Source organism: Chenopodium album, chromosome 4, assembly GCF_948465745.1.
Source record: "Chenopodium album chromosome 4, dcCheAlbu1.1, whole genome shotgun sequence".
Taxonomy (NCBI): Eukaryota; Viridiplantae; Streptophyta; class Magnoliopsida; order Caryophyllales; family Amaranthaceae; genus Chenopodium; species Chenopodium album.
This window is the reverse complement of record NC_137837.1, coordinates 31,067,921-31,093,870: the sequence shown is the minus strand read 5'-3', so window position 1 is coordinate 31,093,870 and position 25,950 is coordinate 31,067,921. Positions and strand designations below refer to the sequence as shown.

Sequence of the window (25,950 nt, the reverse complement as noted above, 5' to 3'; positions counted from 1 at the left end):
TATTACCGCAGACGTTTGACAACATCAAAGCAAACTAGTACTCAAGCAAGAGAACTCACAATACTCATGGTCGAGGAAAGAGGTTCCGATAGCCATAATGAGAAGTATACTCATGACAAATTTTTTTTAATTTCTTAAAGTATTCTCATAGGTCGATCCAGTATGGTTCTAAACCAATACCTGTGCAAATGATTTATGACAATCATGTCCTTGTAGCACATGAAACGGTGCTATAAATCAAACTACACACTAATCTCAATCGGTCATTAATCGTCCATCGTTTAAATGACCTTGATTAGGGATAATTTTCGATTATAATATTCAATGTTCACTTAATAGATGTTTCCTTACGAAGACTGGTCTTGATACCCTATTTTGAATATTCTCATAATCGAATGGACTCATTATTTAATCCTAAACCACAATTAAATAGCATAACGGAGTAATAAAATATTGCATGAAATTTTATATTACTCCAAAACTTGAATGGTTTTCCTTAGCGTCTTACATTAATTTTCTCAAAATAAACTAAAACACTAAACAAGGAAATCAAGGCCAGTCTCCTACATGCTTGATTCCCATTGCCTCAACGTGCTTGTTGTGCTTCACTTGAGGCAAAGGTTTAGTAAGTGGATCGGCTACATTGTCATCCGTTCCAACTTTGCAAATTCTGATTTCACCCTCTGATTTCCATTCTCGAATCATGTGAAATCGCCGCTTGACATGTTTGACATGTTTGACATTCTCGAATCATGAGAAATAGCTCCATTGTTGTCACAATAGAGGGCTATTGGACCCTTTATAGAGGGTACAACATCAAGTTCACCAACGAACTTACGAATCCAAACAGCCTCCTTAGCTGCTTCAGCAGCTGCTAAGTATTCGGCTTCAGTTGTAGAATCTGCAGTTGTACTCTGCTTTGCGCTCTTCCAACTAAACACCCCTCTATTTAGACAGAACACATATCCAAATTGCGATTTGAAATCGTCTTTGTCTGTCTGGAAGCTTGCGTCGGTATAACCTTCCACAACTAAATCCTCTGCACCACCATACATCAGGAATTTATCCTTGTTCCTTTTCAGGTACTTTAGGATATTTTTGGCCGCAGTCCAATGCGCCTCTCCTGGGTCTGATTGGTAACGGGTCGTAGCACTCAAGGCATACGATACATCTAGCCTAGTACATATCATGGCATACATGATCAATCCAATAAGCGAAGCATATGGAATCTGATTCATTCTTACCCGCTCATCTAGTGTCTGTGGACACTGCTTCTTGCTTAGGGTTATGCCATGTGACATTGGCAGGTGACCTCTCTTGGCCTCCTCCATGCCAAATCGAGCAAGTACATTATCAATATAAGTACTCTGACTCAATCTAATCATCCTTTTCGATCTATCCCTATATATCTTGATGCCTAGTATGTACTGAGCCTCTCCCAAGTCTTTCATTGAGAAGCACTTTCCAAGCCAGGCCTTTACAGACTCTAACAACGGAATGCTGTTTCCAATGAGCAATATGTCATCGACATATAAGACTAGGAAGGCGATGTCACTCCCACTAACCTTCTTGTAAACACAAGATTCATCTGGATTCTTGATAAAACCAAACTTACTGATGGCTTCATCGAATCGCAGATTCCAACTTCTGCTTGCTTGCTTTAGTCCATAAATGGACTTCTTAAGCTTACAAACTTTCCTAGCATTGTTTTGGTCGACAAAACCTTCAGGCTGTGTCATATACACAGTTTGTTCCAAATAACCATTAAGGAAGGCGGTTTTGACGTCCATCTGCCATATTTCATAATTGTAATATGCAGTAATCGCTAGGAGGATCCGAACGGATTTAAGCATTGCGACTGGTGAAAAGGTTTCATCGTAATCAATACTATGAACTTGTCTGTAACCTTTTGCCACCAATCTAGCTTTGTAAATGAATACATTTCCATCTTTTTCGGTTTTCAACTTGAAAATCCACTTACATCCGATAGGTGTATAACCTTCGGGTAAGTCAACCAAGTCCCAGACTTGATTTTCAAACATGGAATCCATTTCAGATCTCATGGCCTCTTGCCATTTAGCAGAGTCGGTGCTTGCCATCGCTTGCTTGTAGGTTGCCGGTTCATCTCCATCCATAATCAGGATGTCCTGATTCTCGGTTAATACTAAACCAAGATATCTATCAGGTTGAGATCTCGGCCTCTGAGACCTACGTAGGGTAATGGATTGAGCATTTGCATTGTCGGTTCGACTTTGCACATTTTGATCATTTTGACCTGCGTCAACAGATGTTGTTTGAGCACTTTGACTGTCATTATGATTTTGTTGCTCATCCTCACGAACTTCGTCGAGTTCAAATTTCCTCCCACTTGTCATTTTGGAAAGGTGCTCCTTCTCCAAAAAGACACCATCGCGAGCAACAAACACTTTGTTCTCCGATTTGTTGTAGAAGTAATACCCTTTGGTTTCTTTTGGGTAGCCCACAAAGTAAACCTTGTCAGATTTGGGATGAAGTTTGTCAGAAATCAATTTCTTGACATATGCTTCGCATCCCCATATCTTTAGAAAAGATAACCTAGGAGGTTTTTTCGTCCATAATTCATATGGAGTCTTTTCTACAGCTTTTGATGGAGCATGGTTCAGTGTTAGTGCCGCAGTTAGAAGTGTGTGTCCCCAGAAAGAGATAGGAAGATCACTAAGACCCATTGTTGATCGTACCATGTCTAACAAGGTTCGATTTCTCCTTTTGGATACTCCGTTCCATTGTGGAGTTCCTGGAGGTGTCAATTATGAAAGTATACCCTTTTCTTTCAGATGGTCATCGAATTCTTGGCTCAAGTTTTCACCACCTCGATCCGATCAAAGGGCTTTGATTTTCTTGCCAAGCTGATTTTCAACTTCACTCTGAAATTCTTTGAACTTTTCAAATGATTCAGATTTATGCGACATGAGGTAGACATAGCCATATCTACTATAGTCGTCTGTGAAAGTGATGAAATATCGATGTCCATTTCTTGTGGTTGAGCTCATTGGTCCACATACATCGGTATGTATAAGACCCAATAAGTCACTTGCCCTTTCTCCCAACTTGGAGAATGGCAGTTTAATCATCTTGCCTAATAGACATCCCTCGCAATTCTCAAACGATTCTAAATCGAAAGAGTCAAGAACACCTTCTTGTAGAAGTTTCTTGATGCGTTTGATGTTGATGTGGCCAAGACGACAATGCCACAAGTAAGTCTGATTTGACTCTATGGTCTTAGCTCTTTTGGTATCATTATTCACATTATAAACTTGTTTGTCTAAAGAAAGCACATAAAGGCCATTTTCAGAATGTGCAATACCATATAAAACATTATCGAGATAAAACGAACATTCTTTGTCCTTTACTCGAAATTCAAAACCTTTGGCGTCCAACGCCGAAATTGAAATAATGTTTTTGAAAATTTTAGGAACATAATAAACATTATCGAGTTCCAAAACTAGCCCGGTGGGAAAAGACAAACTGAGAGTTCCTACGGATACGGCACCAATTCTGGCTCCATTGCCGACCCGGAGTTCAATCTCTCCCTTCTCTAGCCTTCTAGCGTTCCTTAGTCCCTGAGAATTGGAACAAAGGTGTGAGCCACATCCGCTATCTAATACCCATGATGTTAAGATAGTGAAGTTAAAGTCTATAACGAATATACCTGATTAAGAAGCAACGGTTCCGTTCTTCTTATCTTCCTTGAACTTAAGGCAATCTCTCTTCCAATGTCCCTTCTTCTTACAGTAGAAACATTCGGAATCAGATTTAGAAGACGCTACCTTCTTATCCTTGGTAGCTTTAGACTTAGGCGGAAAAGTTTTCTTGTTACCTTTCCCCTTAAAGCCTTTCTTCTTCTTGCCCAAAAATTTGAATGGCTTGCCCTTTTTAATCATGAGCATATCATGCTTTCCCTCATCCTTGAGCGTTTGCTCAGCTTGCTTCAACATACCATGAAGCTCGGTGAGGGTTTTCTCCATGCTGTGCATATTATAGTTCATCTTGAACTGATCATAGCCTTTGTGCAACGAGTGGAGAATGATGTCAATTACCATCTCGGTTGAATACCCCGCATCAAGCCTTCCCATGTTTTCAAACAATCCAATCATTTTGAGTACATGTGGGCTGACTAGCTCTCCTTTCTTGAGCTTGCTCTCAAGGATCTGCCTGTGGGTTTCAAACCTTTCAATTTGGGCCTGCTCTTGGAACATATTTTTCAATTCAGAAATGATCTCAAAAGCCGTCTCTTTTTCAAAGAAAGTCTTTTGAAGCCCAGGAGACATTGTGGCCAACATGATGCATTTGACATCTCGATTGGCACTTTGCCATCGATTTAGGGCAGCTTGAGACACCTCCTCATTGGGAGCCTCATGCATTTCCTCATCAAGGACATATTCCTTTTTCTCTTGCATGAGAAAAATTCGCAAGTTCCTTTGCCAATCAAGAAAATTTGGCCCACTCAGCTTCTCCTTGTCGAGAATTGAGCGTAACGAGAATTGGTTGTTTGAGTTATTTGAAGACATGATTCTACAATTGAAAGAATTTGAAATAAAAAACTATTCATTATACTTAAATAAGATTGAATTCATGCATTTTAATCAAACTTATTTAAAACGTCTTATTCACACATTAAAGATTGTCCCCATTTTAGGTGAGAATAAGTCGATTCCAAGATCCAAAGAAACAAAGAGTGGTTAAGCATGCTTTGGCTTGTCTTAACACTCAATCTCCTAAGGTAACAACGCTTTGCTAATGGCTCCAAGCCACTCTTGGTTGAATAAATCGTCGCATCCAATGCTCTCTAAACAATTTATTCACTTTGCCACGACATGTTAGGACTCCATCACTCATATCGTTGAGTATAACCAAAACCACCTTGCATACCCGGTATTCCTTACGTTCCTTGGAGAAGTAGTGATGCCTCGCTTTGGAGTAGCACCACACTACCCTCGTTCGGTTGGTAAGTGTGTTTTGGAATGGCAAGTTTTACTCAATATTCTAGGGACCTAGGGTTTCTATGTTGGTTGATTTCAGTAAACTTAATTAATCATCTCAACATTCGAAATCCTAAACATGCATCTAACATATAATTCATATATATATAAACATAAATATATATCGAAAACATAAATAGAGATGCATTTGGCAACTAGCATGACCCCTTGAGATCTTCAAGTCTTCAAAAGGTCTTCATTTGCAACTTCATGGCTTTGTCTTCTAAGAACCCCGTCTTCAAGACTTGACCAAAATATTACAATTGCTAGTATCTACGATTAGGACTAATCTAAATATTAAGGTACAAAAATACTCAACGGTTCGCAGGCCGTATATGATTTACAAAAATACATCACGGATCACAGTCCGTATTTTCTATCCTAACCGGGCCCCACTAGTTGCCATTTCATAAAACCTGTGAGAGAATTTACATTCCATTCATCCATTCACTATCTGTGAATGGCCCATGCATTTTACAACGATAAACAAGTAACAATGCATAAAACGCGCGAGAACTAGTAACTAATCTAGGTGGTTAATCCAATTAACACGCCTAATTAAACTAGTCAAAGATGTTTTAACCGGTTATGGAAATAACTAAGAGACGCTCCCACTAAATTCTGCATCCAACTTAACTAATCAAATTAATTAAGTCGGTGAACCCAAATATTTGCCAAAATTAATTTTTGCAAATGTCGCTCAAAAACCGAGGCCTAGCCTCCAAAAATTTTAATTAAATAAACAAAATAATTAAATATAATTAAAACGACAATTTAAGCAAAATTACGAATTCCAAAATGTCTAAGTGCCTAGCACTAAGACTTGGAGTCCAAAAAATACCCTTATTTACATATTAAGCAACGCTAAAATTAACTTTAAAATAGCATCGCCTTAATAACCCGGGGTTATTGTGCCAATTATGGGATTGTACGTACCGTACAACAAGCACGTAGTATGCCCATGCGCACCCCCGCAACACCAAGCATGCATGTGGGCTGCTTGTTCTCGCATGCGCTACGCCCAGCCCAGCCAAGCGTAGCAGCACGCACAGCATTATGCTGCTGGCGCGCTATGCTGCTGGCAGCGAGCAGCAGCCCACGCCCTTCCTCGCACACACACACGCACAACACCAAGCACCTAAGAACGAAGTGCCCAGTAGCCTCGGCAGCCACATATGGGTTGCGTGAGCAGTCCAGCTGGCCGAGAGCTAGCTCGGGGCTTTTAGGCCTCGTGTTGCGTGCTAATGCTTCGAAAATTATCGATTTTTGTGTGCGACATTATAAATCAATTCTAAATTAATTTTAGAATCAATTTTGAGGAAAAATGAAAAATAACAAGTCCAACTTAAATAATTCATCCAAATGCAATTAACCAAATTTATTTCCAAGAACCATTCTTTAATAAAATTGGTTTTACTTGGTGTAATAAAATAAATTAGGGCAATTCTCACTATTAATTTAATCACTTTAAATTAATCTTGAGATTTTGACAAAATAAAAGGGAGTTGGAAAAAATGAACATAAGTTCAATAAAGACTCCAACTTTAATACTTGTGACTTCATGAAAAATTATATCTTCCAATATGAAGATAAACCAATTTCAATCACAAGTTTTAAACTTTATGATTCCAATCAACTAAAAAATGATTAAATCAACAAAGTTTAACCAAAATTCATGGAATTTAGTAACTCAAAGTTTCAATCACTTATCATAAATAAAGATTGAATTTAGTACTTGGAAGCAACAAAGAACAACAATTTCACACTTAATGCAATTATGTGAAAAAATAAAACCAAACTTTCAAGCACCAATTACTACCAAGTAATCATGCTTAAAGTGGTCTAAAATTGCATATAAATAAAGGAAAGAACCAAATTCATAACCACCATAAATATGCAATCAATTTTCAACGTTAGAAAGACTTAAAATTTTTCGTCAAAACGAAAAATCCCTCGAAAAATGCATTTCTGGTCGTTTTTTGGCTAAAAACAGAGTCCTGAAAGGGTAAAACCATTTCCAGAACGCCTTTTCCACCCAAAATTCACTATTTTTGGGTCGAAATCTGGGTTCGGGAGCTAAAGACAGCTCTAATACGAGGTAAAAATTGGAAAAACGAGTTACTAATCTAATTAGCAACTTAAAACCAGAAAAATTAAGACATAAAAACACCTTGAAAATATTATGATTTTAAAAATAAACGGGCGAGGCTCCGATACCGCTGTTGGGGTTTGGTGAGTCCGACTCACCGCGGAAACAAACCCAAAAACAAGACCGCACTCGCAATAAATAAAACCATAAACATAATTAAATTAATCACAAGATTAAGATAAGCTAATTACCTTTGACGCGTGCTTCGCTACAAAATGAGCTCTTACTTGAAAGCTTCAAGTCCCGCTCACACGGAGACCTCCAACGAAGTCCACCCGCACCAACAAAACCGACTAGGTCCAATGTCTTGGGGTTAGCAAGACCCGACCAATAAAACCCGAGTAATTATATTGAGTTCAAAGGTTTTCACTAATTGTGATGCCTTTTTCAACTCTTACTCAAGCATCATTCCCAATGCCCATACTTGGGTATTTATAGGAAATGATGGGAGTATCATTTACTCTCCCATCAATGTGGGATAGTATGATTTTTCTATTTTATTTTAAAGCTAAAATAAAATTAATAATCAAGCTAGTAATAAATCAACAAGTGGCAAGCTCATATGAGTGGTTAGGTGAGGACCACTTGGAGAAGGGGGGGACCAAACTTGCTCCCCACTCCGTCTCCCATAACCGACCACCTCACTCCACACACACTCAAGGACCACAAGCCACATGGCACCCACCCTTGGGCACCAAGGCAGCCAAGGTGGGCTACCATGTGCTTCTGTCCGTGGCAGCCACGCCCAGCAAGCCAAGCAGGCCCAGCACTCGCATGCGGGCTGCCAAGCGCTGCTGGCCAGCAAGCCCAGCATGCTTGTGCTGGCTGCTGCTGGCCTTGTGCCTTGGCCAGCGCTGCTAGGCAGCAAGCAATGGCCTAGCCATGCTGCTGCTAGCTGTGGCGAGCTGGCGCGCCTAGCGTGCTAACTGCTGCAGCTTTTTGCGCCATGGCTTGCTAGCCATTGCGCGCACAAGGCTGTGCCTAGCATGCAAGCACGCACTAGGCAGCGCCTAGCCTTGCGATGCTAGCATGGGTGCGCTAGCACGCACCAGCCAGCCTAGGCTCGGCTTGGTGCGCATGCTAGCCACCATGATAGGCCATACGCCCTTAGCACTCGGTTTGCTTGGGCATTCCGATGCTAGGGGTATTTTGGTCTTTTGTTGATTTATTACTATTTCTCGTCTCGTCTTTCACTATTTTTCGACTCGACTTCCAACGCTCGGTTTCGACGCTCTAAGCTCGAATTTCCGACGTCTAAATAAATATTACTCGGTCGACTCATTAATTCCTTCCGAATTAATTCGTCGGTTCGGTTTGTTGAATGCTTGGGTGTGACCCGAAGGGTTCAGTCAAGATTAAGCTGTAATATTAATTATTCATTAATATTACTAATCGGAAGCGGCCTCCACCCAGGCATTCCGATCACTTGACCTCACTGAATATATTAGCTTTCTAATAATTCTGAACCCACTAACGGAATAGTACACTTGTTCGAAGGACACCATTCCTTTCAGCTGCATAGAAGCTCTTTTTTGCTTTTTATTTGTTCAAATATGTAAGAACCTCATGAGCAATCGATACATTATCCGAAAGAAGACGGCCCAAAACAAATGCATTCTGATAATCTTCTACCAAAATAGGTATCACCTAACGAAGACGATACGTAAGGCATTTCGCAATACACTTATATATCATATTACATAAACCTATTGGGCGGTATTTAGAAATAACTTCCGGATTATCCACTTTCGAAAGTAAAGCCAAGAACGTACGATTCCAATCCTTCAACAGATAACCATGAGCAAAGAAGTGTTGTACTGCTGCAACCACTGAAGGGCCCACTATATCCCAAAGAGTTTTAAAAAAAGATGACGGAAAACATCTGGACTAGGGGACTTGCTATCATCAATGCTAAAAATCGCAGTCCTAATTTCCTTCGACCAAAAAGGCTTCATGAGAAAACCTTGTTAAGAAGAGGACAGAGAGGGTAATTGAAGGCTTTCCCACCACTCTGTATCATAAACAGATGTATGATTAGAGATCAAATAGAGATATTTGTAAAAATTTTAAGTCATGGAAGCAATCTGATCAGGCTCGCGATGCCAACAACCAGAAGAATCCCAAAAACCTGATATTCCATTTCTTCTCTTCTTGGACTGAACTAAGGATAACTATAGGAGTCGTTCGAAGTGCGCCTACGTTAAAGCATGTGGTGAATATGCTTGGCACTCATAGGAAGTGGGAATTGACATATACGATGAAGGACAACGATTAGGGACAAGGAAAGTAGGGAGCCGCCAACAAGTTTTTAAGGAATTTGTTAACCGTTCATGGATCATAAAAAGGCAACCACGATAAAGGGACAACAATAGGCAACAATGATTGACCCGTGAAGGTTACACCCCATTCATAATCCATGAGATTACTAAATCCATATAGTTCAGAACCACGAAAGGAGGATCGGGGATGATGGTACGAAGTGAATAATGGAGTCACATTATCCCATATTGGCCTCTTCTCGACTCTTGTAATGAAAAGTGATTCCTGCGATCTCAAAGGCATGCAAACAAAATATTCAATTTGCTCCAAACTATTATTATACTAAATTGGTTGAATATTAATGCAACATATAATTCTAAAATATCGTGATCACTTGATTAAACAACAAGATTAAAAAGGAACCTAAACCGGTTGTTCAAATTATCTTATTAGTCGTGGTTCTCAATTACATATTCCCTTTAAACATGCAATATGGTGATCATAAAATAAACATTAATATTGGAAGCAATTTAAAAATAATAGTGTTACTCAAATCAAATATAAAATAACCTAATCATGATACTAGCAATATCAAAATCAAATAAGAGTAATTAAATTAATTAATTACTCACATTCCGCGCGTTCATTAAAATTGTTACATCATGAATAAATTGTTAGTAACTTCAATAAATAATATGGATCAGATTGAAACTAAATTAAAAGTAGAGTTGATTTAGTTCAAACCCTCAGTTAATTCTACCTTTCACGCCTTTGCTAAAGTATAGAACTTTGGGTATCGTATGGACTCCTTGGAGTGCTTAGGTGAAGTATTTTGAGAGAATAGGGTGGCTAGTACTTAGGCTAAAGAGGGAGAAGAGAGTTATTTGATGATAAAGCTTGTTGTGATTGAAAAAGGGGTGATATGACCTCTATTTATAATGAAAAAAGAGGATTGAATAATCAAGAAAAGATAAGAATTTAATAAGAATAAAACTCTTGCTATAAACAACAGTTTTTGCAGTTTTTGTTTTTATCATATCTTTTGATTTAGAAATCGGAATAAGATAAATATTATGTCGTTGGAAAGCCGTTGAAGTCTAACTTATAAACCAATTAGAATCAGATTAAAATAGTTTTAAAAATAAAAGATATGGCTAAAATAGTGGGACGGTATCAATTTTGGATAGAGTTTGATATTTCATTCATATCTTTTCCTCTATAGCTCGGAATTGATATTATAATATATCATTGGAAAGATAATTTCAAGGGCTATCCAACCATTAAATATCTGGATAAAAGTTATGAGGCACGAAAATCATATCTTACTATCATTGAACTTTCTTTCAATTCGTTTAGAATTAGGACTTTCAAGAAGAAAAGTTTTATTCAATTTCAAACTCTTTAATTTTATCTTTTCAAAAAGGATAATTAAGATCTTTTAGAAACTTATAGAAGCTTCCAATAAATTCTAATTGGTTTAGGAATGGGATTACGGCTTTTGGACCCTCCACATGATCGTTGGGTCGTAGGTAAGGTGGGCTTAGGTTCGGTTTGGGCTCAGTTTAGTATTTTGGCTATAACTTATTTGTTATAACTCGGATTTGGGCTTATAATATATCGTTGGAAAGCACTTTTAAAGACCCATTCAATTATTAAATCATTGGATCCAGATTATGGACCAAAATAAACTAGACTAAACGTTTTTATAAAAAGTACACGAAATGACGAAATGAATTATTTTTGGTTTAAAGGCCTGAAGAGAGTAAAATAAGTTATGGTTTGGTGAAATGGGCTAGGAATTGGGTTGGTTTATGAAATGGAAATATGGATTTAAGCACTCCAAAGATTAGATACTCAACCCAACCAATAATGGTGGTGAAAGGTTCTTCATCATCGGGTTTGGTTTTGGGGAGACATTTTTAGGTGTCTACAAGAACAAAAGACGGGAATGTGAATCCCCCGAAGCATCCCATTTAAGCTTTTCTCGTTGTTTCCAGAACATGTAAGCTACTTGAGCTTTAGCTACCCTTTCATTCTTAGTAGAAATGAATAAACATCGATCCGCTCGATAACAGAGAGACTGTGAAGCCTGTTAAACATCAAAAACTAATTGCTTCCAATTAATACCCCAAGCCATCTTATGAGAAATACACCAGGCAAGGAGATAATCTCGAGAAATAGAAATTTTTTGAGATAAAACAAACATAGGGTATCTTGGAAAGAACAATGAGAAAACAGTAGCAATTATACCATGCACCGCCGGAGCAGAAAAACACGAGTTCTGAATTCTGTAAGGACGTTTAACGAAATCAGGATAAACCGTATCTGATAAAATAATAGCAGCATGATCTGAGGACAAGATAGGTTGATGGAGAAGGTGAGTATTAGGGCAATTTGCAAACCAAGTGGAAGAACCGTAAGTTCGATCTTAGTGTTCAAAAATAGGGTCAAAATCTCATTTGTCCAGGTATATTGAGGACCTGAAAACGGAACATCCTCCAAATCAAAATCCATGCGCCACTAGTAGAAAAAATGTTATTTGTAACTGGCGAAATTTACTTTTTGTAACTGGCATTGTTGGTTGCGAATGCCACCGTTACAACTAGTGAAAATTATTCGTAACCGGCTAATGTTGGTTGCTAATAATATACTATTCGTAACTAACTTAATCTAACGCCAGTTACAAATAGTCTATTTTTCAAGGTAGAAATCATACTATTCGTAACTGGCATTAAGTTATGCTGGTTACAAATAGGGTATTATTTGTAACTGGCATAGTCTCACGCCAGTTACGAATAATTTTATTTTTTTTAAAAAAAATCGAGTAGTAACTAGCATTAGATTATGCCGGTTACTAATCTATATTTAATTATTTTTTATAAATATTTGATTTGAAAACAACAAGCTTGATAGTATATCCTACCGAATGACCCATCGTCAAACGGGTTAAAACCTATTATAACCTGTTACAATTCAACCAACAAAACTCCAAATAATTCCACATAACTTGAATTCATCTACAACATACAATACAATCAAACACTTTAAAAAATTCCACACAACTTTAATTCCTCCACAACAATACAACAAAATAAACTATACTTTGTACAACAAAATAAACTAGATAAATAGAAATGTACGTGTAGCTATAATTTTTTATTCAGCTAAATAAGATTAATTATAACATCGATCAATAAGATAACTAGTCTGTCAACAAAAAAATAAATTAAAAGTCTATAAAACATAGTCCATTGTTCTTGAATCACGTCCAATTCTTCATCATTATATTGTAGGTTACGAGTCTTGCCAATTACTCCTGCAATATGTAAAAAAAAAAAAAAAAAAAAGTCATATACTTATTTACTTTATGATAGCCTTAATTTGGATTAGAGTGGTATTGCAAGTGTACAACCATTGTGCCACTCAAAACAAATCCAACAAAAATGTAATAAGTAAGGTAATGGTGCATGCATACTCATGGAATAACCATTATCATACTTATTCCTAAGCAAGGGGGAGCAAGCGGAATGCAGGGGAGCATTAACAACAACATATCATAACAAGCGTTTTATTTAAATTAGAAATGAGAAACACCAACCTGCACTCTTTAGTTAGTTGACTTTTAACAACTTTGTCCCCATTATCCTCTATTAAACTAAATTATTAACTAGTTATCATAAAATAAACAAAAATTATTATTATTCGTCCATTGTGATTGCTCTAACTTCACTTCAGTCATTTTATTGAATGCGAGTCCATATGAGTTATTCTCCCCAACAAAGAATCTATCTGTATTATTTTTCCTAGAGAAAACAAGATTCAGAACTACAATGAAAAGACAATTCAAAAGTTCTTTACAAACAAATACAAAGATACAACTGCTAAAAAGATAAGGAAGAAGAAGAAACAAAAATATATACCTAGAGCAATTGAGCAACGGAACTCTCAAGATTTGATCGTAATCCATTGTTAGTGATCAATAATGATGGCAATGCCTTTTAAGGATCAGCCACCAGGTCTTCTGCTTGTTTATCAATTGCGATATACACCTGATTGAGATTCATGATAACTTGGATATAGGTCAAAAATATTAAATTATAGAAACATACAGTGCAAACTTTCATTTTTAGAAATAATCAACCAAGAGCATGAACATAGTCGATAGTCTGCCTCCCCATCCCTTCTTGAAAGCACTAAGGCCTCTAACCAAAAGGTTCCAGACTTGTACTTCACGACACAAACTTAAACATGTATTTCATGCAGCACTGTCCCACACAGCTAATTCATGCAAGCTCTAACTGAACAACTCCTTTCCTTGTCATAGAAAAGTTGCATCTAAGCCTCTGCTAACTTACATGTGTGTTGTGGACTTGTAGTTGTATGTAATATTTAAGATAAGTAGCAATTAGAGAGAAGTAGAAACAGGAGGCAGATGGAAACAATGCATTAACTTTGGTTTGTCAAACTCATAGGCCAACAAATATGCATTTTAAAACAAGGCATTGAGTAACAGCTCCAGAAAATTCAACGATAATTAATATGGTCCAAAACAGAAAGGGGTACTTCAATTCACCATCCCGTCCTAGGTACCAAAATAAATGAATCTTATCTATGCATGTAATTTAAATGATTTATCAACCGTATTAGACATTAAATATATTAGTGCCTAGTTCTAAAAAGGATTCTCCCACACTTAGGGCATGAGTACTATATAGGATGCAAAAGAGCCACCTTATATGCCCTTCTTATATAAGGGCAGGTATCCCTTAGCCTCATTTTGGGGTAAAATACACAAGATATCATTAAGCAAGACATTGGAGATTCTTTCCCGACTAGTTCCCACTTCTAGAACCAACTACTAAACAACATTCATACAAAGCTTGACATGGAAACTCAACTTAACATTTAACAATGTCAGCACGCACATATCAGATGAATAATCATTCCCACAATTTCTAGATGCTCCAATACAATCAGCATGAGGGAAAATTTATCAGATTTAGTGCAAAGCTAGCAAGGTTGAAAAAAGTGAACAAACCTGTGACAAGAACACAACAAGTGCACATCGTATACTATCCAACACAGATACTCTATCGGATATAAAACCAGATATACCAAGTAACAAACTCTTCCAGCATTCATACAATCAACAAAATATCTTTTAGTGCTTTACTAATGCAATCAGGGTGTTCTTAATATGATCAATATATGATGTATTGTAATTACCATAGAATATGTAGCTTATTAGAGAATCCAAAAGAACCTAGTGTTTAGCTAATTAGTCAAAAACTTTTGGAAATTGTAGAGTTCGTACTCAAGAATCAAGAATCAAGAATTAAAATAGCACCAACATCCAAAATCCAACACGCGCCGAGTACAGGGAACTCAAGAGTTCCCTGTACTCAACAGTCAAAAGCTTATTAGAGAATCCACATTAACACTATCAATCCATAACATTTATATGCAGTGCCAATGTCTATAGCCATAATCAAGTACACATAGCAAACTTGTCAAAATAGGAAATGATGAAGCAATGATAATACCTTGTAGATGTCAAACCAATAAGTGCGCTTAACAGGATACATGACATTAATAAACACACACAAGTTAAGAGCATATATTTCTTCTCAGAATCATTATTAGACACTAAAGTGCAGGAGTACAATTATAAGGAGATAACATCCGACACGACAAATAACAGATTTCGATCTGAAACCTACAGAAATTTCACTCAGAAATGCCAAATCCAAACCTATGGACGTTTAATTAAATTGAAGGACAAAGGACTCTAACAACTTAATGAACACATTTTCAAATTGATTGGCTACTGTTTAATGATGAAAACAGATTAAAAACCAATGAAATCAGGTCCATAAGTTCAAGTTATAAGATTAAATCAGATGATCAATCATCAAAAGTTCAAAATGATCATCAATTCGTAATAACGGTGAAAAGATGTCATCAATCCGATCTGAAAACACTAGAAATTGATCTAATTACAGCCCCTAACATCAATTAAATGAGCATCCTAATTCTTCAATTAGTTTAAAATAATCATAAACAACTTAACTTTCTAGAAATTGTGAAGTAGTCTAGCCAGATGATGTGAATTATTGATCCGAAAATCAACAAAACACAAGGGATATGTTTAAGTCTAATTCTATACAGGAAATCCACCAAGAATTAAACAAAAACTAAGATTAATCAATTAAGAATCCACCTAATTAATCAATCCAAACGAATGTTTTAACTAAAACAAGCAAAACAGCAATTGATCGCAATCAACCAAAACTCAAGTATGCAACTTAAGAAATAAATCTGAATATTAATTTATGTATATTTATTTGTGTGTTTACAGCCCTATTTATAAGACTTAGTTTACCTAGGAAGATTAGGACAAGTCCCTAATTCAATCCTAATTAAACTAGAATTCTAACTTGCTTGAAGAGCAAGCACCTTGGCGCACAAGCATACACCAAACTGATTTATTTTGCTAACTAACTGATTTTTAAAGCAACTAAATAAATAAATAAAAATTAAAGAATTAAATAAAGATTAAAGATCCTAATGCTTGAACCAAGAAAAACCCTTTCAAGTGAAAGGTAAAAACTTGTAAGCAAAATCTAAGTAAAGAAAATTCAAGAAAGTTCAAGAAAGTGAACTAGACTCCAAGAAAAGCCACTAAGCAAACCGTGGCTTTGCTTTGATATCCAAGAAAGTGTCCATGCAATGCTTGGCTTGAATCAATGTTTAGGGACAAGTTATCTTGATGCATGATAAGCAAATCTTCGAAGTTCTCCATGCTTAGACTTGCATCATCCTCCTCTTCTTCGAAAGAATTTGTCCTCAAATCTCGAAGTTCTTCATCAGGAATATACTTAGCCAAATCGCCAACATTGAATGTAGCACTAACTCCATATTCTCCCGGAAGTTCTAACTTATAAGCACTGTCATTGATCTTCTCAATAATCTTGAAAGGACCTTCACTTCTAGGCATCAACTTATTCTTGCGTTTTCCTGGAAATCTTTCCTTTCTCAAATGTAACCAAACCAAGTCTCCAACATTGTAACCTTGTTGCTTTCTATGCTTGTTTGCTCTAGCTTTGTACATGTCATTTACTTTCTCTATTCTTGTTCGAACTTGAGCATGTAATTTCAGCATACTCTTCAACTTAGACTCGGCATCTTTGTGAATTAACTCACCCTTAGGCAATGGAACAAGATCAATTGGAAGTTTCGGATTGACTCCATAAACTACCTCAAAGGGACTATGTTTGGTAGCATATGTAGGTGATCTATTATAAGCAAACTCCGCATGAGCTAACTTGATGTCCCAATCCTTTTGTGTCTTACTCATTAACCCACGCAAAAGCGCACCAAGAGTACGATTAGTAACCTCGGTTTGTCCATCAGTTTGTGGATGGTAAGATGTACTAAAGAGCAATTTAGTTCCCACAAGCTTCCATAGAGACTTCCAAAAGAAACTCATGAACTTTGTATCTCGATCACTCACAATAGTTTTTGGAATTCCATGCAATCTAACAATCTCTTTGAAGTATAATTCCGCCACTTTCATAGCATCATCCACTTTGTGACAAGGAACAAAATGAGCCATCTTAGAGAACCTATCCACAACAACCATAATAGAGTCTTTCCCCCGTTGTGTTCTCGGCAATCCCACAATAAAATCCATAGAAATATCTTCCCAAGGTGAATCTGGAACAGGTAAAGGAGTATACAAGCCTTGATGAAAAGTAGCCTTCGCTTTTTGACAAGTTGCACACCTAGAAATAACTAGTTGCACATCCGTGAGCATCTTAGGCCAATAGAAGTGTTCTTGTAACATACTCAAGGTCTTTGTAATGCCAAAGTGACCAGCAATTCCTCCCCCATGAGCTTCTCTAACAACTAGCTCTCTAATAGAACACTTAGGAAGACAAAGTCGATTTCCTTTGAAAAGAAAACCATCTTGCAGCAAATAAGAACCCACGGCTCCTTTAGAACACCCTTCAATCAATGTAGCAAAATCATCATCACCTTTGTAGTATTCTTTGATCAATTCAAAACCAAGTAGCTTGCTATTTAGAATTCCAATCAAAGTGTATCTTCTAGATAATGCATCAGCCACAACATTCGATTTCCCTTCTTTGTACCTTGAAGAAAAATTAAATGATTGTAAAAATTCAACCCATGTAGCATGTCTAGGATTGAGCTTTTGTTGTCCATGTATGTACTTCAATGCTTCATGATCAGAATGCAACACAAAGTGATTAGGTCGGAGATAATGACTCCAATGAACTAAAGCTCTAACAATGGCATAAAACTCTTTATCATAAGTAGAATAGTTCAATCGAGCTCCTCCCAATTTCTCACTGAAATATGCAATAGGCCTCTTCTTTTGGAGTAAAACTGCTCCAATTCCAACTCCACTAGCATCGGTTTCAACTTCAAAAGGACTTGAGAAATCTGGTAACGCAAGTATAGGTGCTTCACATAGCTTCTTTTTTACCAACTCAAACGCACTTTGAGCTTCTTTAGTCCATTCGAATTTACCCTTGTCCTTCTTCAAACATTCGGTCATAGGCGCCACAATACTTGAGAAATTCTTGACAAATCTTCTATAGAACGAAGCTAGACCATGAAAAGACCTTACTTCACTCATATTAGTAGGAATAGGCCAAGTTTTAATAGCCTCTACTTTTGAATGATCAACTGAAACTCCATCCTTTGATACAACATAACCAAGAAAAGTAACACTAGGCACTAAGAAGTAGCATTTTTCAAGCTTAGCATAGAGTTTCTTCTCTCTTAACACTTCAAACACACTTGTTAGATGATTTAGATGATCATGCAAATTTTTAGAGTATATCAGAATATCATCTAAATAAACAACAACAAACTTGCCAAGGAAAGGTTTAAGTACCTCATGCATCAACCTCATGAAAGTGCTAGGTGCATTAGTGAGTCCAAACGGCATCACCAACCATTCATACAACCCTAACTTAGTCTTGAATGCTGTTTTCCACTCATCTCCTTCTCTCATTCGAATTTGATGATAACCACTCATAAGATCAATCTTAGAAAACAACTTTGAACCATGTAGTTCATCAAGTAGATCATCTAATCTTGGAATAGGAAATAGGTATTTGATAGTGATGTTATTCACACTCCTACTATCAATACACATGCGCCAACTCCCATCTTTCTTTGGGACAAGTAAAGTAGGCACGGCACAAGGGCTCATACTTTCCCTCACGTATCCTCTAGTCATAAGCTCTTCAATTTGCCTTTGCATCTCCTTTGTTTCTTCCGGATTACTTCTATAGGCTGCCTTATTAGGTAAGGGTGCTCCCGGAATCAAGTCAATTTGATGCTCTATCCCACGAATAGGAGGTAGTCCCGGAGGTAATTCCTTAGGAAAGACATCCTTGAATTCTTCTAAAACAGATTCCAATTCATACGGCCTCTTTGCTTGTTTATCTTGATCAATTCGAATCTCATTAGAAACAAGTATATATACCACATTGTTGCTGCAAATCTCTTTTTCTAATTCCCTCTCACTAATCAAATAAGAATTCTTCGAATTAGAGGTAACATTAGAAGACTTGTTGCTTATCAAAGGTTTTAAAGCAACTGGTCTCTCTTTTTCTCCTTTTCTCACAACATACACATTAGTCCTTCCATCAAACTTCACAAATCTATCATATTGCCAAGGACGGCCTAATAGTATATGACAAGCATCCATAGGACAGACATCACACAAAACTTTATCATGAAATTTACCAATTGAAAAGGAGATTAAGGCTTGTTTAGTTACCTTAACATCACTCGAATTATTAAGCCAATGAAGCTTATAAGGGCTTGGATGTTCAGTAGTTGGCCACTTCAATTTGTCTACCAAAGTAGTAGATACCACATTAGTGCAACTCCCCGTGTCTATGATCATGTCACACAACCTATCTTCTACCTTGCACCTTGTAAGAAAGATTTTCTCCCTTTGATTGTTTTCCATAGGTACGGTTTTAGAGTGTAGCGCCCTTCTTAGAACCAAACTTTGACCATGAGTCTCGGGATCAATTTCGTCAACATGCCCCTCCTCTTCTTCAAAGTTTTCCTCTTCGTTCTTTTCTTCATAGTCACTACCCTGCTCACACTTAGCTTGTTCTTGTTCCCACTCTTGAGCAGTCATTACTCTTTTTGATGGACAATTAGTTGCAATGTGACCAACACTACCACACTTGAAGCACTTCCTATCTTCAACAAGCTTTTTAGGAGCTTCAAATTTTGATTTAGTCTCCTTGTAGTTCGAACTAGAACCACTTTTCTCCAAGCTGTTCTTCTCAAAAGGTTTAGTGAAACCCTTTACAAAGGACTTAGTGTACGTCCCTTTCTTCCCCTTTATCTGTTTTTCAACTTTCAAAGCTACCTTGTAAACATCCTCAAAGGACCAATATTGTTGCAATTCAACTTTTTCAGCAATATTATCATTCAACCCCGAAATAAATCTAGCAATCTTATGCTCAACAATCTCTTCTAAGCCACATAGCATGCATAACTTTTCAAATTCACCAATATAATTCTCAACAGTCATAGAATTTTGTTTAAAAAGTTGCATCTTAAGATAAACATCTTGAATATAATCACTAGGTACGAACCTTTTTTTCATGTGCTTCTTGAGTTGTTCCCAAGTTGAGATTCTTGCACGCCCCTCCTTATGCCTCTTCTTCTTTAGATTATCATACCAAAGACTAGCATAACCGGTCAGTTTCAATTCAGCCAATTTGCATCTTTTCCTTTCATCATACTCCTTGTAATCAAATAGTGTCTCGGCCCTTCTAATCCACTCAAGGTATTTTTCAGGTTCATTCATACTCCCATTGAATTCGGGAAGATCTAATCTAAGGTTCCTATCATCATCCTTTGGTCGATCTCTCCTCCTAGGCCTTGGTGATTCATCACTTGAGGAATAATTATTTCGTGGCCTCCTTGGGTTCCTCCTTGGTTGTTCTTCCTCACTTGAACCAGAATTAGGGTTAGAATTCCCTTTCCTTGAAGAATCTCCAGCAAGAGTATCAAGCCTTTTTAATATCTCATCCATCCTTGCTGCCAACTCGTCAATTCGCCTATCTCTTCTAAGATTTTGAGCTTGTTCTAAGGTTAACCCCCTTGGAACTTGTGGAACCTCCTCGTCACTCATGATTCCTACACAAACCAAGTCAGTTTATGCAAAAATCTTGATTAAAAGATCGAATCTTGAAGGAAAACTAGGCAACACAAAAACCGGACTCCCATCCGCAAATCAGTGCACAAACACCAAAAGTTTGAGGCTGTGTAGAACGCGTTACTAAACTAAAAATTATGAAATTTTATATGGTGATAGCTGGACGTTTTTAGAGTTCAATGCAAAAAGAATCACGCAAAAATTCCCAGCCAATTGTTCCCAGTTTAATTTTTTCCGAAGTTGCGCAAACCTGCTCTGATACCAAAGATGATGTGAATTATTGATCCGAAAATCAACAAAACACAAGGGATATGTTTAAGTCTAATTCTATACAGGAAATCCACCAAGAATTAAACAAAAACTAAGATTAATCAATTAAGAATCCACCTAATTAATCAATCCAAACGAATGTTTTAACTAAAACAAGCAAAACAGCAATTGATCGCAATCAACCAAAACTCAAGTATGCAACTTAAGAAATAAATCTGAATATTAATTTATGTATATTTATTTGTGTGTTTACAGCCCTATTTATAAGACTTAGTTTACCTAGGAAGATTAGGACAAGTCCCTAATTCAATCCTAATTAAACTAGAATTCTAACTTGCTTGAAGAGCAAGCACCTTGGCGCACAAGCATACACCAAACTGATTTATTTTGCTAACTAACTGATTTTTAAAGCAACTAAATAAATAAATAAAAATTAAAGAATTAAATAAAGATTAAAGATCCTAATGCTTGAACCAAGAAAAACCCTTTCAAGTGAAAGGTAAAAACTTGTAAGCAAAATCTAAGTAAAGAAAATTCAAGAAAGTTCAAGAAAGTGAACTAGACTCCAAGAAAAGCCACTAAGCAAACCGTGGCTTTGCTTTGATATCCAAGAAAGTGTCCATGCAATGCTTGGCTTGAATCAATGTTTAGGGACAAGTTATCTTGATGCATGATAAGCAAATCTTCGAAGTTCTCCATGCTTAGACTTGCATCACCAGAGGCAGACAAGAAGCAAGAAATTAATTGTATCTGGACTTCATAAAATTGGAAATCAAAATATATTACCCGTCTAAAATAGATGGGGCAGCATCAACAAACATAAGAAAGAATCTCCACATCTATAATTAGAGATAACAAAAAATTCTTAAGAGCTACCACACTAATTCACTAACATTGGTGACTTGGTGAGTATATCAGAATACTAGGCTATCCACACTAATCTGAAATCAGCTCTGAATTTCGTTCTGATTTTCAATTCTGAATTTAGTTCTGATTTCCAGAACTGAATTTAGTTCTGATTTCCAGAACTGAATTTAGTTCTGAAAGTCAGCTCTGAAAGTCAGTTCTGATTTATAGTTCTGAATTTCGTTTTGTTTTTCAATTCTGACTTCAATTCTGATTTTCAGTTATTAATTCAGTTCTGAATCCCGTTCAGATTTTTAGTTCTAAATTCAGTTCGGATTATCAATTCTGCATTCATTCATCTCATGTGATAATAATTAAGAATTCAATTACTCGGTCAAATGAAGGTTTACCTCTAACAAACAAGGACTTAGCTCCATTGGATTGGTTGAGGAAGATGGGGAAGGTTGAGCATCATTTACTTGCAAATCATTAGCAGTCATGTGAGGTATGAAAGCAGAAAGATAAGAATTTACACACACACAGTCTCTCTCTCACACACACACAACAGTCCCACAAACTATACTAGATTCTTAAAATTTTTTTCAGTATTAAGGTTTGTCAGGGTCCTTATGATCCGTTTTTCTGAAAGCTTGGGAAAATTGGGATACAAAGCATGGATCAGAGAACACAACAACACCAGCTCCAAAAATTCGCCCAAATAACACAATTTTGATTATATTTATTCGAAATAATTCATAAAAACCTAATTTTCTTTGTTATTAATAATCAAATTTCATTAAAAATTAATCAAGTAATTGAAAAAACCAACATTTAATTCGAATTTACATGAAACCACTAATTCGAAAGTATAAGAACCCTAATTCAAAAGGAACACATACCTCAAAACCTTGATAAAAATCTACTAAAGGTGATCCCAAATTCGAACAAACCAAAACAACAATGGATTGTGTGAGATGCAGCGAAGGAGGAGGAGGAGGAGTAGTGAAGGAGGAGCAGTACGTGAAGGAGAAGCAGTTCGTTGGAGCGAAAGTTTGAGTTGTTTTTTTTTTTTTTTTCAGCGAATTTACTGGCATTCAATACAAATTATTATTATTATTTTTTAAAAACCTTTAATCAAAATTTAAATGAAAATTAAATAAAATTAATAGAATGTAGAAACTTAATATTTGTTGCTTAAAAAAAAACAAATATTATTGTTTAAATTATTAGTAACTAGCGTTTGTACTGTAAGCTAGTTACAAATTTTTGGGTCCAATTTTCATTGATTTATTATTTGTAACTAACGTTTGTAAGCTAGTTACAAATGTGGTCAAATTTTCTTTAGGTTAATATTTGTAACTAGCGTTTATAAGTTAGTTACAAACACTTTGGTCAAACATTCTTTGACTTAATATTTGTAACTTGCGTTTGTAAGTTAGTTACAAACTTTTTAGTCAAAGCTTTTTTGACTTAATATTTGTAACTCACATTTATTTAGCCAGTTACTAATAAAACTTCAAGCAATGATAAACCACATATTCGTGACTGACATTTACAACGTTGGTTACTAATGTCATGAAATTTGTAGCTGACATTATGTTAGTCGGTTACTATTGATGCTTTCGTAACTAGCATAATATAAGCTAGTTACTAATAGGGCGTTACAAATAGCACTTTTTCTACTAGTGCGCCAATTGATAAACTCCGACTATCCCGGAATAGAGAAATTACCACCCAATTTATCCGAGAAAAATTCTACCTGATTAAAATCGCCAATAATAACAACATCCGGAATAGTCTCCAAAATACTACTGATCAATTGCCAAACCTCTAATCGATTAGTAACATGAGGCGATCCAAACACAAACATCACATACTTTATTTCATCTCCTTGCACCAATTTAAAAAGATATACATTTTGAGAGCTAAAAACAGGAACTAATCCTATAGGAGCAAACCATCATATAAACATACCACCACTAAGACCTATAGCATCAATGCTACAACAACCCAAAAAATGCAAAGAAGCTAGCTTTTGTACAACATTATTTACGGAAAGCATAGTTTCCAAAAGGCACACCATATCCAAACCATGAGAGCGGACTAGGGAAGTAATACAAGGAATTTTAGGGGAGTCCGCTGATCCTAAACCCCTACAATTCGAAACGCCGACTTTCATTTGCATTGTGGTGACCCAAAACGGGAGGTCAGTGATCCCTCAGAAGTTGTTAAAGACACTAACACCGAACACCCTTTGCGCATATTATAAGGTAAAAACCATGAAAGACTACCAAATACACGAGATTTCTGAACTTGTTCCTCAGGTAATGGTGATACAAAAGGTTCAACCACGGAACTCAACCGTTTCTTAGGTCCATGATGTTTAACCCACTCCCAAATCTTTTCTATGCTTCCCTGACCTTCATACCAAAACAAGCTAATCTCGTTTATGAAGTAATATGATTTATTTGAGGAGAATGACCCATTAATCATCTTGGGTTTTAAAACATGTGGGAGTTTTGTAGAATGTGAGAAATTGGATGTGATTGGAGTGTGGTTGCGTTCTTTAAGAGGAAGGTTACTTTTTATGGGTTCAGAATGCAACTTCCTCTTTTTCAAAGGGGATCGGAGAACGATGGGGTGAAAGACACAAGGGGTCTCTTTCTCGATTAGCTACTGCAGGTAATATTTTAACCCATCCCACACTTGAGCCCCACTATGATCATACACTTAAGCATGGTGGCGTCCAAAGGGAAGAAAACTAGAGTGAAAGAGTTGCCAACAAGTTTTAGGAACTTGTAAATCGTTCACAGGGTGAAGGTTACACACCTTAAAGATCTAGGAGATCGTTTACTCCAATAGGTCTTCAACCATGACTGGAAGTTCGGGGATGAAGCTATAAATCCAAACTAAAAGAGATTGAACCTGCCATAATAATATGCCTCTAATTTAATCTTTTCGTATTCATGTGTGCTTTCTGACTAATATACAATGAATAGATTAACCCTAAACAGGTTTAACTATGTAGGCGAAATATTAATTCACAAACAAAACTATTATTGGCGATCGCATGGATTATAATCAAATTAACCTAAAAAAGATTATTAATTATCTTATTAAGCATGATTACAAGTACAAATTCCCTTAAAACATGCATAAAAGGCGTGATAAAGCAATATAATTTCAAGTAACATAATAATATTCATCATCATAATAATAATATTCTCAATATCAAAGCATAATAATGTTAGCAAGATCCTAGGCATGATACTAACAAGATTAATAACAAACCCTAGCATGTCACTAAATATTAAAGATAATTATCCCTAACATGATACTAACATGATATTAGGAAATAAATAGGAAGCATCAAAATAATATACATAATATTAGAAATTTTAGTTAACCCTAAACATGATACTCGGAAGCAATATAACATCCTAACATGAATTAGGAATCAACAAAATAACCTAAGCATGATTTCTATATCAAAAAATCAATAAAACAATTAAAGTACTTTCCTTGATTCCCTGTACCTCTTTCTAATAACAAAATACACACGTTCGTAACTTAAAGGAAAATATTAAAACAGTAAATATAATCAAAGAATTGTAATAAGATTTGGGACCAAACCCTAAAAAATTATCAACCTTTCACGTCTAAGGCGAAGGCAACCTTGAACTTGGCTAGTTGTGCCTAGAGCTAATGTATGTGGAATTTTGTAAAAGAGAAGGTTTAGAAAAAGAATAGAGGGAGAAGGAAAGCTTCTAGATTTTAGAGAGAGAATAGAAAGAGAAGATCGTTGTGAATCCTTAAAAACAGGGAAATACAACCCCTATTTATAAGATAAATAGCACGGGATCAAAGAAAAATCATATTCGGAATAAAATACCTCCTGTCGCCAACGACAGGAATCAGCGCTAGACGACAAGCTCTTCGCCAGGCGACAGCTGCAGCATCAGGCGGTAGTTATCAGCGCCAGGCGACGAATTTGTCGTCTCGCACTGACTCACAAGTACAACGCGCTTTCGTACGTGTAATCATCTTTTAAACAGGTTAACAGGTAATTCTGTGTCTAAGAAGATTTACAATCAGATTTGTGATAAATAATATATTTTATTCAAAATAAAACACGTTTTAAAAATATAATTATCAATCCTAATCTTATTGGAATTAAAAAGAACCTT

The 25,950-nt window shown here is 36.4% G+C and overlaps 1 long non-coding RNA gene across 2 annotated transcripts; it reads right to left on the bottom strand.

The window, feature by feature from the left end:
- Nucleotides 1-12,460: 12,460 nt before the first annotated feature.
- LOC145626897 (uncharacterized) lies at nucleotides 12,461-22,833 on the bottom strand. Of its 2 annotated transcripts, XR_014111149.1 has the most exons (4): nucleotides 22,663-22,833; nucleotides 22,174-22,241; nucleotides 13,347-13,475; nucleotides 12,461-12,742 (listed from the first exon to the last, which is right to left on the bottom strand). It is a non-coding gene; the product is annotated as an uncharacterized LOC145626897 (long non-coding RNA). The 2 variants fall into 2 exon arrangements; XR_014111150.1 differs by lacking the exon at nucleotides 22,174-22,241.
- Nucleotides 22,834-25,950: the final 3,117 nt, after the last annotated feature.